General features: G+C 53.6%; 1 protein-coding gene across 1 annotated transcript in view; it reads right to left on the reverse strand.

The window, feature by feature from the left end:
• Positions 1-1,653, reverse strand: part of IP6K1 (inositol hexakisphosphate kinase 1) — a 15,890-nt gene extending 14,237 nt beyond the window's left edge. The window contains exon 1 of the mRNA XM_044273340.1: positions 1,500-1,653. The gene's annotated coding sequence lies outside the window, so the exon portion shown is untranslated. The remainder of the gene's footprint in view (positions 1-1,499) is intronic.
• Between the last annotated feature and the right edge of the window lie 13,102 nt (positions 1,654-14,755).

Consider the following 14,755-nt stretch of genomic DNA (forward strand, 5'->3'; position numbering starts at 1 on the left):
CATCACAACTAATATGCCAGTCACACCCAGAGCTGCATCGCACCTAATACTCCAGTCACACCCAGAGCTGCATCGCACCTAATACTCCAGTCACACCCAGAGCTGCATCACAACTAATACGCCAGTCACACCCAGAGCTGCATCGCACCTAATACTCCAGTCACACCCAGAGCTGCATCGCACCTAATACTCCAGTCACACCCAGAGCTGCGTCGCACCTAATACTCCAGTCACACCCAGAGCTGCGTCGCACCTAATACTCCAGTCACACCCAGAGCTGCGTCGCACCTAATACTCCAGTCACACCCAGAGCTGCGTCGCACCTAATACTCCAGTCACACCCAGAGCTGCGTCGCACCTAATACTCCAGTCACACCCAGAGCTGCGTCGCACCTAATACTCCAGTCACACCCAGAGCTGCGTCGCACCTAATACTCCAGTCACACCCAGAGCTGCGTCGCACCTAATACTCCAGTCACACCCAGAGCTGCATCGCACCTAATACTCCAGTCACACCCAGAGCTGCATCGCACCTAATACTCCAGTCACAACCAGAGCTGCATCGCACCTAATACTCCAGTCACACCCAGAGCTGCATCACAACTAATACTCCAGTCACACCCAGACCTGCATCACAACTAATACTCCAGTCACACCCAGAGCTGCATCGCACATAATACTCCAGTCACACCCAGAGCTGCATCGCACCTAATACTCCAGTCACACCCAGAGCTGCATCGCACCTAATACTCCAGTCACACCCAGAGCTGCATCGCACCTAATACTCCAGTCACACCCAGAGCTGCATCGCACATAATACTCCAGTCACACCCAGAGCTGCATCGCACATAATACTCCAGTCACACCCAGACCTGCATCACAACTAATACTCCAGTCACACCCAGAGCTGCATCGCACATAATACTCCAGTCACACCCAGAGCTGCATCGCACATAATACTCCAGTCACGCCCAGAGCTGCATCGCACATAATACTCCAGTCACACCCAGAGCTGCATCGCACATAATACTCCAGTCACACCCAGAGCTGCATCGCACATAATACTCCAGTCACACCCAGAGCTGCATCGCACATAATACTCCAGTCACACCCAGAGCTGCATCAATTCTTTTATGGGGGGCGCTCTTCTTTTGGGGGATGGGCGCTCATTTGGGAAGCCTCTACTTTGGGGGGGGGGGGGGGGCACGATCACCGTGATACCGCCTCCTGCTGACCATGTGACCTGTAAAGTTAAAACCCCATAAAATGACCCCTATCGCCCCACTTCTAAACTCCTCCCACACGACACATAACTTAATACGCCACGCCCACTTAACTAGCCCCTCCCCTGTACATGCGGCTCGTGATTTAATAAGCCCCGCCTCCTTCGACACAGACACGCCCGCGTCGTCGGCCCCTCCCTATCCGTTAGTGCGGCTGTGCTAGCCATGACCCCTCCGCTCCCGGTCACAGGACTCCACGGTTTCCGCACCCCTCACCTGTCACCGCCTCCCCGGGCACTGCTCCCGGTCGGGACTTGGGGGGCGGCTGCCCGCGGGTGTCTCCTCCAGACCCGGCTCTTCTCACCCGCTCCAGACCTGTTCAAATCAACAACAAGATGGCGAACAGCCGGGAAAGAGGCGGCTCAGGCACTCGCTGTCATGGCAACACGGCGCCCAGGACCTGCCCCTTTTAGATTCTGGACCAATCAGAGAGACGTGTACAGGCTCAGTCCGCCTCCTATTGGCCGGGGATCGCAGTCATTTCTCATAGCGCCGCCCCTATGACCCGCTGTCTCTCGCTGACAGATCTGTTCTCACGGTCACATGATCTCTGCTGGTGGCTTCCGGTTGGGTGAAGACGAAGACTCGGGGACATAAGGTGACGCCCGGAACTACGCTCAGGCTGACAGGCTCCCTCTGGCGGCAAGAGCGTGTGGGAGTGCGAACAGCCAAAACATTAATACCAATGACTAAAAGATGGCGGGTGAAGGGGAACCACTGGTCTGAGAGCCTTACAGCTACAGTATGACAGGAAGTCCTGAGCATCAGAGCTACAGCCATGGGAGAAGGCGGCCTGCTCTGAGGAAGCGGGTTTACATCATGTGGTGGCCGCCTGCGAGTGTCCGTGACCTGGAGAAGAAATGGCTCCTGGTGCAGATTATACAGCCACCACCAGAGGGAGCTCACTACATACAGATTATACAGCCACCACCAGAGGGAGCTCACTACATACAGATTATACAGCCACCACTAGAGGGAGCTCACTACATACAGATTATACAGCCACCACTAGAGGGAGCTCCCTACATACAGATTATACAGCCACCACTAGAGGGAGCTCACTACATACAGATTATACAGCCACCACTAGAGGGAGCTCACTACATACAGATTATACAGTCACCACTAGAGGGAGCTCACTACATACAGATCTTACAGCCACCACTAGAGGGAGCTCACTACATACAGATCTTACAGCCACCACTAGGGGGAGCTCACTACATACAGATTATACAGCCACCACTAGGGGGAGCTCACTACATACAGATTATACAGCCACCACTAGAGGGAGCTCACTACATACAGATTATACAGTCACCACTAGAGGGAGCTCACTACATACAGATCTTACAGCCACCACTAGAGGGAGCTCACTACATACAGATCTTACAGCCACCACTAGGGGGAGCTCACTACATACAGATCATACAGCCACCACTAGGGGGAGCTCTCTACATACAGATTATACAGCCACCACTAGAGGGAGCTCACTACATACAGATTATACAGCCGCCACTAGAGGGAGCTCACTACATACAGATTATACAGTCACCACTAGGGGGAGATCACTACATACAGATTATACAGCCACCACTAGAGGGAGCTCACTACATACAGATTATACAGTCACCACTAGAGGGAGCTCACTACATACAGATTATACAGCCGCCACTAGAGGGAGCTCACTACATACAGATTATACAGTCACCACTAGAGGGAGCTCACTACATACAGATTATACAGCCACCACTAGAGGGAGCTCACTACATACAGATTATACAGCCACAACTAGAGGGAGCTCACTACATACAGATTATACAGCCACCACTAGAGGGAGCTCACTACATACAGATTATACAGCCACCACTAGAGGGAGCTCACTACATACAGATTATACAGCCACCACTAGAGGGAGCTCACTACATACAGATTATACAGCCACCACTAAAGGGAGCTCACTACATGCAGATTATACAGCCACCACTAGAGGGACCTCACTACATACAGATTATACAGCCACCACTAGAGGGAGCTCACTACATACAGATTATACAGCCACCACTAGAGGGAGCTCACTACATACAGATTATACAGCCACCACTAGAGGGAGCTCACTACATACAGGTTATACAGCCACCACTAGAGGGAGCTCACTACATACAGATTATACAGCCACCACTAGAGGGAGCTCACTACATACAGATTATACAGTCACCACTAGAGGGAGCTCACTACATACAGATTATACAGCCACCACTAGAGGGAGCTCACTACATACAGATTATACAGCCACCACTAGAGGGAGCTCACTGCATACAGATTTTATTACAAGACCCGGAGGCTCATATTGCTATTCTCCTTCTTTACTCTGACCAATAGCAGCAAAGATAAAAAGAAAATATTGAACATTTGAACAGCCCCTCCCCATAGTCTCTCTATAACAGGCCACTCCGCCTGCAAATCCTCCTCTTTCTTTGCTGCTGACCGCAGAGATAAGTACCTGTGATATTTGTCTGATTACTATTACGGTTATCTTATTGGTTTTTTCCCCCTTTTGGTTTTGTGGGATATTCTATTGTTTGCAGGTTGTGTTGTGGGATCTCCCATTGTCTGATGCTGTGTATTTCCTTGGCACAGCTCTGGTGACCCTGCTATTAAGGAGTACCCCTGTGCGTCCGATTATCTCCTTTGGGGTTATCATCCCCTTCTGTCTGTCCCTTCCCCTATCAGGGTTTTTACTTTTTGACATCTGACTGAGTTTTTTCTCTCTCTCCTGCTTGCCGTTTCACACTGCACACTCCCCCTCAGTCTCCCTCCCCCATCCGCTTCTCTTTCGCGCCGCGGCTCACCTCTGATCTTGCCGCCGGCGCTCCTGCTTGCCGCGCTTCGCTCGCGAGATCTCGGGCGTTTCCGCTTCCGGTTTCAGTGCGGCGCTCCGGAGTCTCGGCGCACACTGCCCTGCATCTGCTCTCCGGCTCCTGTGCTCGGCGGCATCCCTACTTACCGGCTCCTGTTTTTTCCTGTCAGGTTTTTCTCCCCCACTCTAGTTCCTCTCCCTGGCTGGGGAAAATCCTCACCAGCGGAGTTCTTAGGGTAAGATTAGTGTTTTTCAGATTAACCCCTTCACTACAGATATAGAGGCGGGCTGTGTGATTATGCCCAATACAGATCTCAGTGGGCAGGGCCCTATGGAAGAGGATATGCTTCAGGCTGATTTAACCCCTTCTGGGGACGATTGTGATACAGGGACGCCCTCTGCGGATCCTTCCCTGGTTTTTCAAAATACCTTATCCAATGCGATTGCTGCGGCTATGGGATCAATGACTTCGGTCATATCCCAGTCTATTGCCCAGGCCCTTGCCTCCCATCCAGCTGCCTCTCCCACCCCACAGCCCGCTACGGTTTCTAAACCAACCGGGCCAGGGCTTGCCTCCAGAACACGCTTGACTGGTGACGTTGTCTCCACCAATGTTGGCGCGCTGGGTTCGCGCAAGAGAGCCTGTACGCGTCAGGCAGAACATACGCGCAGGTGGAAAAGTGCTAGAGCACTGCAGGATACAGCTTCCGGCTCTGAAGTCGGTTCTGATGAGGAGGCTTTAGGTGACGCCTTTGAGGAGGCAGAGGACGACCCTTCCGGGGTCATAGATTCTAACCCCTTACCCGGGTGCAGCTCCATGGTTTCGGCAGCAGATGTGTCCTTGACGGACCCATCAGGGGAACCTCTCTTTGACCCGGATTCCCTACACCACCCTCGGTCAGCGGAGTGGTTGCCGTTGGAGCATGTCTCCAAGTATTTGGAGGCCCGCGTGCGTTGCCCCCTCTCCAAAGAGGCGCGCAACAAGCTTAGGGCTGAATGCCCCAGACCCATAATTCCCAACAGGGTTTGCGAGACTCCAGCGGTAGACCCCAAAATGACCCAATTCCTCACCAAATCTGGGTGGAATCCGAGGAAGGGTCTGAAGTCGGCCCTGTGTGCCTGTCAGGACAAGCTCCTGGACGTATTTGGCCCCCTGGCAAAGATTTTTGACCTGGCCGAGGCTGCCAAGGCCGAGGGTAAGCAAGTAGACCCTCTAGAGCTGCGCGAGTGGGTGCAGCGCGCGATTTGCGTGGCAGGAAACGTTAACACGTCCCTGGCCATTGAACGGCGCAAGGCCATACTTTTCAAGATTGAGCCTAAACTATCCAACTTGGCGCTTACCGAAGCCGGTAAGGAGGCCCAGGGCCTGCTGTTTGGCGAGTCTTTTATTAAGGACTTAGGACGGTTTGTCGGTGCTTTTACAGCACTCGATAAGGCCCAAAGTTCAATGAAACGGGTGTTTCACGGTAGGGTCTCTACCAGGGCCGGCAGTTTCAGGGGCCGTCTGTCCGGCCGTGCCCATTTTCAGTCCCGTACTACGGGCAGAGGCTCCTTCTCCCAGAGACCTGCGTTCCAGGAGCAGAGGCGAGAGACATCTTCCTTTTTCCCTTCCCGGGGAGGATCCTGGAGACCTAGAGGATACAGAGGAAACCCTGGTTCCAGACGACCTTATGGTAAGACCAATGCCTCATTTCAATTCTTTAACTGTTTGTGTAGGGGGCAGACTCCGGCTCTTTTCCCGAGCTTGGTCACGCATCACCTCGGACCGATGGATTCTCTCTACGGTCAGGGGTTTCCACATAGAGCTGACGTCTTCCCACCTATCCATTCCGCCCCCACACCCGGCAGTGCTGTCGGTGGAGAACCGCAGGCTTGTGGACTCAGAGCTATCAGATCTCTTCCGCAAAGGGGCCATAGAGCCGGCTCCGGCATCCCCTGGTGCGATAATCAGCAACATTTTCTTGGTGGCGAAAAAAGGGGGCCAGCTACGGCCCGTCATCAATTTGCGCGCTCTCAACGCGTTCGTCAGGTACCGCCATTTCAAGATGGAGGGCATCCATCTCCTTCGGGACCTACTTCTAGTGGGCGATTGGATGGTCAAGTTGGACCTGAAGGACGCTTATCTTACCGTCCCTGTCGAGGACGCGTCCAGGAACCTTCTATGTTTCCTTTGGAAGGACAGAGTTTGGCGGTTTACATGCCTCCCTTTCGGCCTCTCTTCTGCTCCGTGGTGCTTCACCAAGCTGATGCGCCCTGCTATGGCCTGGTTACGCAGTCGGGGAGTTCGCCTAATCGTCTATCTGGACGACATCCTGATCATGGCACAGGATCATGCGGTGTTACTAGATCACCTTCGCTGGACGATGGATCTCCTGTTGGATCTGGGTTTCCTTCTCAATCAGGAGAAGTCCTGTCTCACCCCGGCTCGCGAGATGGAGTTCCTGGGGTTTCTGGTGGATTCCACGGCAGGGACTCTCAGCCTACCATCGTCCAAGGTTCGGTCCATTCGGAAGGAGTTGGGCAGAGTCAAGTCGTCCTCCCAGATCCCGTTGCGTCAACTAGCCAGGATCATAGGTCTTCTAGCGTCATCCATCCAGGCGGTCTTCCCAGCCCCACTACATTACCGGGCCCTCCAGCGTCTGAAGATTTTCCACCTCCGGAAGGGGGCTTCCTATGCGGATTGGATTTCCCTGGACGAGGAAACCAAGGAGGAGCTGTCCTGGTGGATCCACAATTTACAAGCTTGGAACGGCAAGGCTATTTTCGGTCATCGTCCGGACTTCGTGGTGGATTCGGATGCCAGCCTGTCGGGCTGGGGAGCTCACTGCGAGGGGATCTCAACCGGAGGCGGCTGGTCAGCGGACGAAGCGGGATTCCATATCAATGCGTTGGAACTGTTGGCAGGTTCGTTCGCAATCAAGAGTTTCACGAGAGACTCGGCCAAGGCCTGCATTCAACTTCGCATGGACAACGTGTCGGCGGTGCGTTACATCAATGGCATGGGTGGTACACGATCCACCATCCTCTCTCGGTTGGCGAAGGATTTCTGGGACTACTGTCTAGACAAGGAGTTGATTGTCTTGGCGGAATATCTTCCGGGCGTCCAGAACATTCGGGCGGATTGGAGCTCTCGATATCTCTCCGACTCCAGCGACTGGCAGTTAGATCCAGCGGTGTTCCGTTCCTTAACGTCTCTTTGGGGGCCTTGCTGTATCGACCTGTTTGCCTCCCGCCTGAACACGCAGCGGCCACGTTTCTACAGTTGGCGCCCGGACCCGGAGGCCGAAGCTGTGGACGCGTTCCTACAGGATTGGTCACGGGGCCTGCTTTACGCTTTCCCCCCCTTCCAGCTGATTCCCAGGACCCTGATTCAAGTACGCCGTCATGCAGCGGACCTGGTTCTGCTGGTCCCGTTTTGGACTTCCCAGTCGTGGTTTCCTCACCTTCTGGAGATGATGATAGAGACCCCGTGCCTGCTCCCGACATCTCAGACTCTCCTCCGAGGTCCGAATCACCAGCTACATCCTCTTCTCCTGGACGGATCTCTGCGCCTGTTGGCGTGTTGAATTTCAGGGGACCCTGGGAGGTCCCGGGAGTTTCGGGAACAGCTAGGGTCCTTTTGGAGAACGCTTGGGCCCCAGGAACCAGAAGATCTTACAGATCTGCCTGGGGATCTTGGGATCGCTGGTGCGTGGCTAGGGACTTGGATCCCGTTTCGGCACCTGTGACGGAGATCTTGCACTTCCTATCTTCTCTTTTCGATCAGGGCAAGGCCTATCGCACGATCAGCCTTTTCAGGTCGGCCATTTCGGCGTCCCACCAGGGGTTTGACGGTACTCCTGCAGGGCAACATCCTTTGGTATGCCGTCTATTGCGTGGCTCTCGGATGTCTCGGCCTCCTAGACCTAGATTTTCGGCGACTTGGGACGTGTCTTGTGTTCTTTCTTTTCTATCTTCTTGGCCTCAGAATTCAGACCTGTCCTTACGGCAACTGTCGGCGAAGCTCGTCACTCTTTTCTGTCTAATCTCCTGCAAGCGGGTGTCTGACGTCCGGGCTTTGGATTATGATGCCCGCTCGTATACTCCGGAGGGGGTCTCCTTTGACATCTCTAGGAGGACCAAGTCTCACATACGCTCAGTCGCTTATCCGGCTTTCCCGGCCTCGCCTTCTCTCTGTCCGGTGAAATGCCTCAAGGAGTATGAAGCTCGCACTTCCCTTCATCGATCACGGGAGTTTTCTCATCTTTTCCTCTCTACCATTCGTCCTTTTGCCCCGGTGACCACTCCCACGCTGGCTAGGTGGATGAAGTGGATCATGGAATTGGCGGGCGTGGACACTTCAATTTTTTCGGCGCATTCCGCTAGGGGGGCATCCGCTACCTCTTTGGCGGTGTCTGGCGCCAGGTTGGAGGACATTTTGAAATTGGCGGACTGGTCCAGGGTGTCCACGTTCAGAGAATTTTACTTCCGTCCAGGTCCTCACGTTTTCTCGTCAATCATTGAGAATTTGTCTTAACTTTGAACTTGCAATATGAGCCTCCGGGTCTTGTAATAAAATCAGGTGATTTTCCTATTTCATGACGTAAAGTCATGATTTTATTAAAGACACGGAGGCGAGTATTGCCCACCCTGAGTTCCCTCCCTATGTGTATGTTTATTATTATGACTGATGTTTATTCTGCAGATAGTATTGATTTGTTGTCATACGCATGTTGATCTTAACTCTATGAGTTTTTTCCTGAGTAGGTTTATCGCAACCAGGTGATTTTGGATACCATGTCCCAATTTTGTTACTGTCATTTTCTGTTTTTCACCTTTTCAGGTTGAGACCGGCCCGGTGTGCGGTGTCTGTTGGTCTACGTCGTCGGCAGTTCGGTTCCGGCCGATCGGTTGATGTGGACAGGACGAGGAGCATCCTTCGGCGCTGTTTCCGGCTCTTCCCGTTTCGCTTCCGGATGGAAGGCGGTTGTTGTTCCATGATGTTCTGGACTCTTGGTTTTCCGGTTCTGTTGCATGTTCGGACTTGAGTTACAAAGAAAGAGGAGGATTTGCAGGCGGAGTGGCCTGTTATACTGGGACTATGGGGAGGGGCTGTTCAAATGTTCAATATTTTCTTTTTATCTTTGCTGCTATTGGTCAGAGTAAAGAAGGAGAATAGCAATACTCGCCTCCGTGTCTTTAATAAAATCATGACTTTACGTCATGAAATAGGAAAATCACCTGATTATACAGCCACTACTAGAGGGAGCTCACTACATACAGATTACACAGCCACCACTAGAGGGAGCTCACTACATACAGATTACACAGCCACCACTAGAGGGAGCTCACTACATACAGATTTTATTACAAGACCCGGAGGCTCATATTGCTATTCTCCTTCTTTACTCTGACCAATAGCAGCAAAGATAAAAATAAATATTGAACATTTGAACAGCCCCTCCCCATAGTCCCAGTATAACAGGCCACTCCGCCTGCAAATCCTCCTCTTTCTTTGCTGCTGACCGCAGAGATAAGTACCTGTGATATTTGTCTGATTACTATTACTGTTTCTCTTATTGTAGTTTTTTCCCTTTTGGGTTTTATGTGATACTCTATTGTTTGCAGGTTGTTTTATGGGATCTCCCATTGACTTTTGCTGTGTGATTCCTTAGCACAGCTCTGGTGACCTGTGTTCAGGGGTACCCTGTGTGTCCGATTATCCCTTTGGGGGTTATCATCCCCTTCTGTCTGTGCCTCTCCCTATCAGGGTTTGTTACTTCTGTCATCTGACTGAGTTTTTTCTCTCTCCCCGGCTTGCCGTTCGCACTGCGCACCTCCCCTCGCTCTCCCTCCCCCATCCGCTTCTCTTTCGCGCCGCGGCTCACCTCTGATCTTGCCGCCGGCGCTCCTGCTTGCCGCGCTTCGCTCCGCCCGAGATCTCGCGAGATCTCGGGCGTTTCCGCTTCCGGTTTCAGTGCGGCGCTCCGGAGTCTCGGCGCACACTGCCCTGCATCTGCTCTCCGGCTCCTGTGCTCGGCGGCCTCCCTACTTACCGGCTCCCGCTTTTCTGTCAGGTTTTTCTCCCCCACTCTAGTTCCTCTCCCTGGCTGGGGAAAATCCTCACCAGCGGAGTTCTTAGGGTAGGATTAGTGTTCAGTTTAACCCCTTTCACTACAGATATAGAGGTGGGCTGTGTGATAATGCCCCATACAGATCTCAGTGGGCAGGGCCCTATGGAAGAGGATATGCCTCAGGCTGATTTAACCCCTTCTGGGGATGATTGTGAGATTGGGACACCCTCTGCGGATCCTTCCCTGGTTTTTCAAACTACCTTATCTAATGTGATTGCTGCGGCTATGGGATCAATGACTTCGGTCATTTCCCAGTCTATTGCCCAAGCCCTTGCAACCCATCCAGCTGCCTCTCCCACCCCACAGCCCGCTACGGTATCTAAACCTACCGGGCCAGGGCCTGCCTCCAGAACAAGCTTGACTGGTGACGTTGTCTCCACCAATGTTGGCGCGCTGGGTTCGCGCAAGAGAGCCTGTACGCGTCAGGCAGAACATACGCGCAGTTGGAAAAGTGCTAGAGCACTACAGGATGTAGCGTCCGGCTCTGAAGTCGGTTCGGATGAGGAGGCTTTAGGTGACGCCTTTGAGGAGGCAGAGGACGACCCTTCTGGGGTCATAGATTCAAACCCTTTACCCGGGTGCAGCTCCATGCTTTCGGCAGCAGACGCGTCTTTGACGGACCCGTCAGGGCAACCTCTCTTTGACCCGGATTCCCTACACCACCCTCGGTCTGCGGAATGGTTGCCGTTGGAGCATGTCTCCAAATATTTGGAGGCCCGAGTGCGTTGCCCCCTCTCCAAAGAGGCGCGCAACAAGCTTAGGGCGGAATGCCCCAGACCCGTAATTCCCAACAGGGTGTGCGAGACTCCGGCGGTAGACCCTAAAATGACCCAATTCCTCACCAAATCTGGGTGGAATCCGAGGAAGGGTCTGGAGTCGGCCCTGCGTGCCTGTCAGGACAAGCTCCTGGACATATTTGGCCCCCTGGCAAAGATTTTTGATCTGGCCGAGGCTGCCAAGGCCGAGGGTAAACAGGTAGACCCTCTAGAGCTGCGCGAGTGGGTGCAGCGCGCGATTTGCGTGGCAGGAAACGTCAACACGTCCCTGGCCATTGAACGGCGCAAGGCCATTCTTTTCAAGATTGAGCCTAAACTCTCCAACTTGGCGCTCACGGAAGCCGGTAAGGAGGCCCAGGGCTTGCTGTTTGGCGAGTCCTTTATTAAGGACTTAGGCCGTTTTGTTGGTGCCTTTACAGCACTCGATAAGGCCCAGAGTTCAATGAAACGGGTGTTTCACGGTAGGGTCTCTACCAGGGCCGGCAGTTTCAGGGGCCGTCTGTCCGGCCGTGCCCACTTCCAATCCCGTGCTACGGGCAGAGGCTCCTTCTCCCAGAGACCTGCATTCCAGGAGCAGAGGCGGGAGACATCATCTTTCTTCCCTTCCCGGGGAGGATCCTGGAGACCTAGAGGATACAGAGGAAACCCTGGTTCCAGACGTCCTTATGGTAAGACCGATGCCTCATTTCAATTCTTCAACTGTTTGTGTAGGGGGCAGACTCCAGCTCTTTTCTCGAGCTTGGTCGCGCATCACCTCGGACCAATGGATTCTCTCCACGGTCAGGGGTTTCCACATAGAGTTGACATCTCCTCACCTATCCATCCCGCCCCCACATCCGGCAGTGCTGTCAGTAGAGAGCCGCATACTTGTGGACTCAGAGCTATCCGAGCTCTTCCGCAAAGGGGCCATAGAGCCGGCTCCGGCATCCACTGGTGCGATAATCAGCAACATTTTCTTGGTGGCGAAAAAAGGGGGCCAGCTTCGGCCCGTCATCAATTTACGCGCTCTCAACGCGTTCGTCAGGTACCGCCATTTCAAGATGGAGGGCATCCATCTCCTGCGGGACCTGCTTCAGGTGGGCGATTGGATGGTCAAGTTGGACCTGAAGGACGCGTATCTTACCGTCCCTGTCGAGGACGCGTCCAGGAACCTTCTATGTTTCCTTTGGAAGGACAGGATTTGGCGGTTTACATGCCTCCCTTTCGGCCTCTCTTCTGCTCCGTGGTGCTTCACCAAGCTGATGCGCCCTGCTATGGCCTGGCTGCACAGTCGGGGAGTTCGTCTCATCGTCTATCTGGACGACATCCTGATCATGGCACAGGATCATGCAGTATTACTGAATCACCTTCGCTGGACAATGGATCTCCTGTCGGATCTGGGTTTCCTTCTCAATCAGGAGAAGTACTGTCTCACCCCGGCTCGCGAGATGGAGTTCCTGGGGTTTCTGGTGGATTCCACGGCAGGGACTCTCAGCCTACCGCCGACCAAGGTCCGGTCCATTCGGAAGGAGTTGTGCAGAGCCAGGTCGTCTTCCCAGATCCCGTTGCGTCAACTAGCCAGGATCATAGGCCTTCTGGCTTCTTCCATCCAGGCGGTCTTCCCAGCCCCACTACACTACCGGGCCCTCCAGCGACTGAAGATTTTCCACCTCCGGAGGGGGGCTTCCTATGCGGATTGGATTTCCCTGGACGAGGAAACCAAGGAGGAGCTATCCTGGTGGATCCACAATTTACAGGCTTGGAACGGCAAGGCTATTTTCGGTCATCGCCCGGACTTCATGGTGGATTCGGATGCCAGCCTGTCGGGCTGGGGAGCTCACTGCAAGGGGATCTCAACCGGAGGCGGCTGGTCAGCGGACGAAGCGGGATTCCATATCAATGCGCTGGAACTGTTGGCAGGTTCGTTCGCAATCAAGAGTTTCACGAGAGACACGGCCAAGGCTTGCATTCAACTTCGCATGGACAACGTGTCGGCAGTGCGTTACATCAACGGCATGGGCGGTACACGTTCCACCATCCTATCTCGGTTGGCGAAGGATTTCTGGGACTACTGTCTGGACAAGGAGTTGATCGTCTTGGCGGAATATCTTCCGGGCGTCCAGAACATTCGGGCAGATTGGAGCTCTCGATATCTCTCCGACTCCAGCGACTGGCAGTTAGATCCGGCAGTGTTCCGTTCCTTAACGTCTCTTTGGGGGCCTTGCTGTATCGACCTGTTTGCCTCCCGCCTGAACACGCAGCTGCCACGTTTCTACAGTTGGCGCCCGGACCCGGAGGCCGAGGCTGTGGACGCATTCCTACAGGATTGGTCGCGGGGTCTGCTTTACGCATTCCCCCCCTTTCAGCTGATCCCCAGGACCCTGATTCACGTACGCCGTCATTCAGCGGATCTGGTTCTGCTGGTCCCGTTTTGGACTTCCCAGTCGTGGTTTCCTCACCTTCTGGAAATGATGATGGAGACCCCGTACTTGCTCCCGACATCTCAGACTCTCCTCCGAGGTCCGAATCACCAGCTACATCCTCTCCTCCTGGACGGTTCTCTGCGCCTGTTGGCGTGTCGCATTTCAGGGGTCCCTGGGAGGTCCCGGGAGTTTCGGGAACAGCTAGAGTCCTGTTGGAGAACGCTTGGGCCCCAGGGACCAGAAGATCTTACAGATCTGCCTGGGGATCTTGGGATCGCTGGTGCGTGGCTAGGGACTTGGATCCCGTTTCGGCTCCTGTGACGGAGATCTTGGATTTCCTATCTTCTCTTTTCGACCAGGGCAAGGCATATCGCACGATCAGCCTTTTCAGGTCGGCCATTTCTGCGTCCCACCAGGGGTTTGACGGTACTCCTGCGGGGCAACATCCTTTGGTGTGCCGTCTATTGCGTGGCTCTCGGATGTCTCGGCCTCCTAGACCTAGATTTTCGGCTACTTGGGACGTGTCTTGTGTCCTCTCGTTTCTAACTTCTTGGCCTCAGAATTCAGACCTGTCCTTAAGGCAACTGTCGGCGAAGCTGGTCACTCTTTTCTGTCTAATTTCCTGCAAGCGGGTGTCTGACGTCCGGGCTTTGGATTATGATGCCCGCTCGTATACTCCGGAGGGGGTCTCTTTTGACATCTCTAGGAGGACCAAGTCTCACATACGCTCAGTCGCTTATCCGGCTTTCCCGGCCTCGCCTTCTCTCTGTCCGGTGAAATGCCTCAAGGAGTATGAAGCTCGCACTTCCCTTCATCGATCACGGGAGTTTTCTCATCTTTTCCTCTCTACCATTCGTCCGTTTGCCCCGGTGACCACTCCCACGCTGGCCAGGTGGATGAAGTGGATCATGGAATTGGCGGGCGTGGACACTTCCATTTTTTCGGCGCATTCTGCTAGGGGGGCATCCGCTACCTCTTTGGCGGTGTCTGGCGCCAGGTTGGAGGACATTTTGAAGTTGGCGGACTGGTCCAGAGTGTCCACGTTCAGAGAATTTTACTTTCGGCCAGGTCCTCACGTTTTCTCATCAATCATTGAGAATTTGTCTTAACTTTGAACTCGCAATATGAGCCTCCGGGTCTTGTAATAAAATCAGGTGATTTTCCTATTTCATGACGTAAAGTCATGATTTTATTAAAGACACGGAGGCGAGTATTGCCCACCCTGAGTTCCCTCCCTATAGGTATGTTTATTATTCTGAGTGATGTTTATTCTGCAGATAGTATTGATTTGTGTCATACACATGTTGTTCTTAACTCTATGAGT

This window comes from Bufo gargarizans, unplaced genomic scaffold (assembly GCF_014858855.1).
Source record: "Bufo gargarizans isolate SCDJY-AF-19 unplaced genomic scaffold, ASM1485885v1 fragScaff_scaffold_587_pilon, whole genome shotgun sequence".
Classification (NCBI taxonomy): Eukaryota; Metazoa; Chordata; class Amphibia; order Anura; family Bufonidae; genus Bufo; species Bufo gargarizans.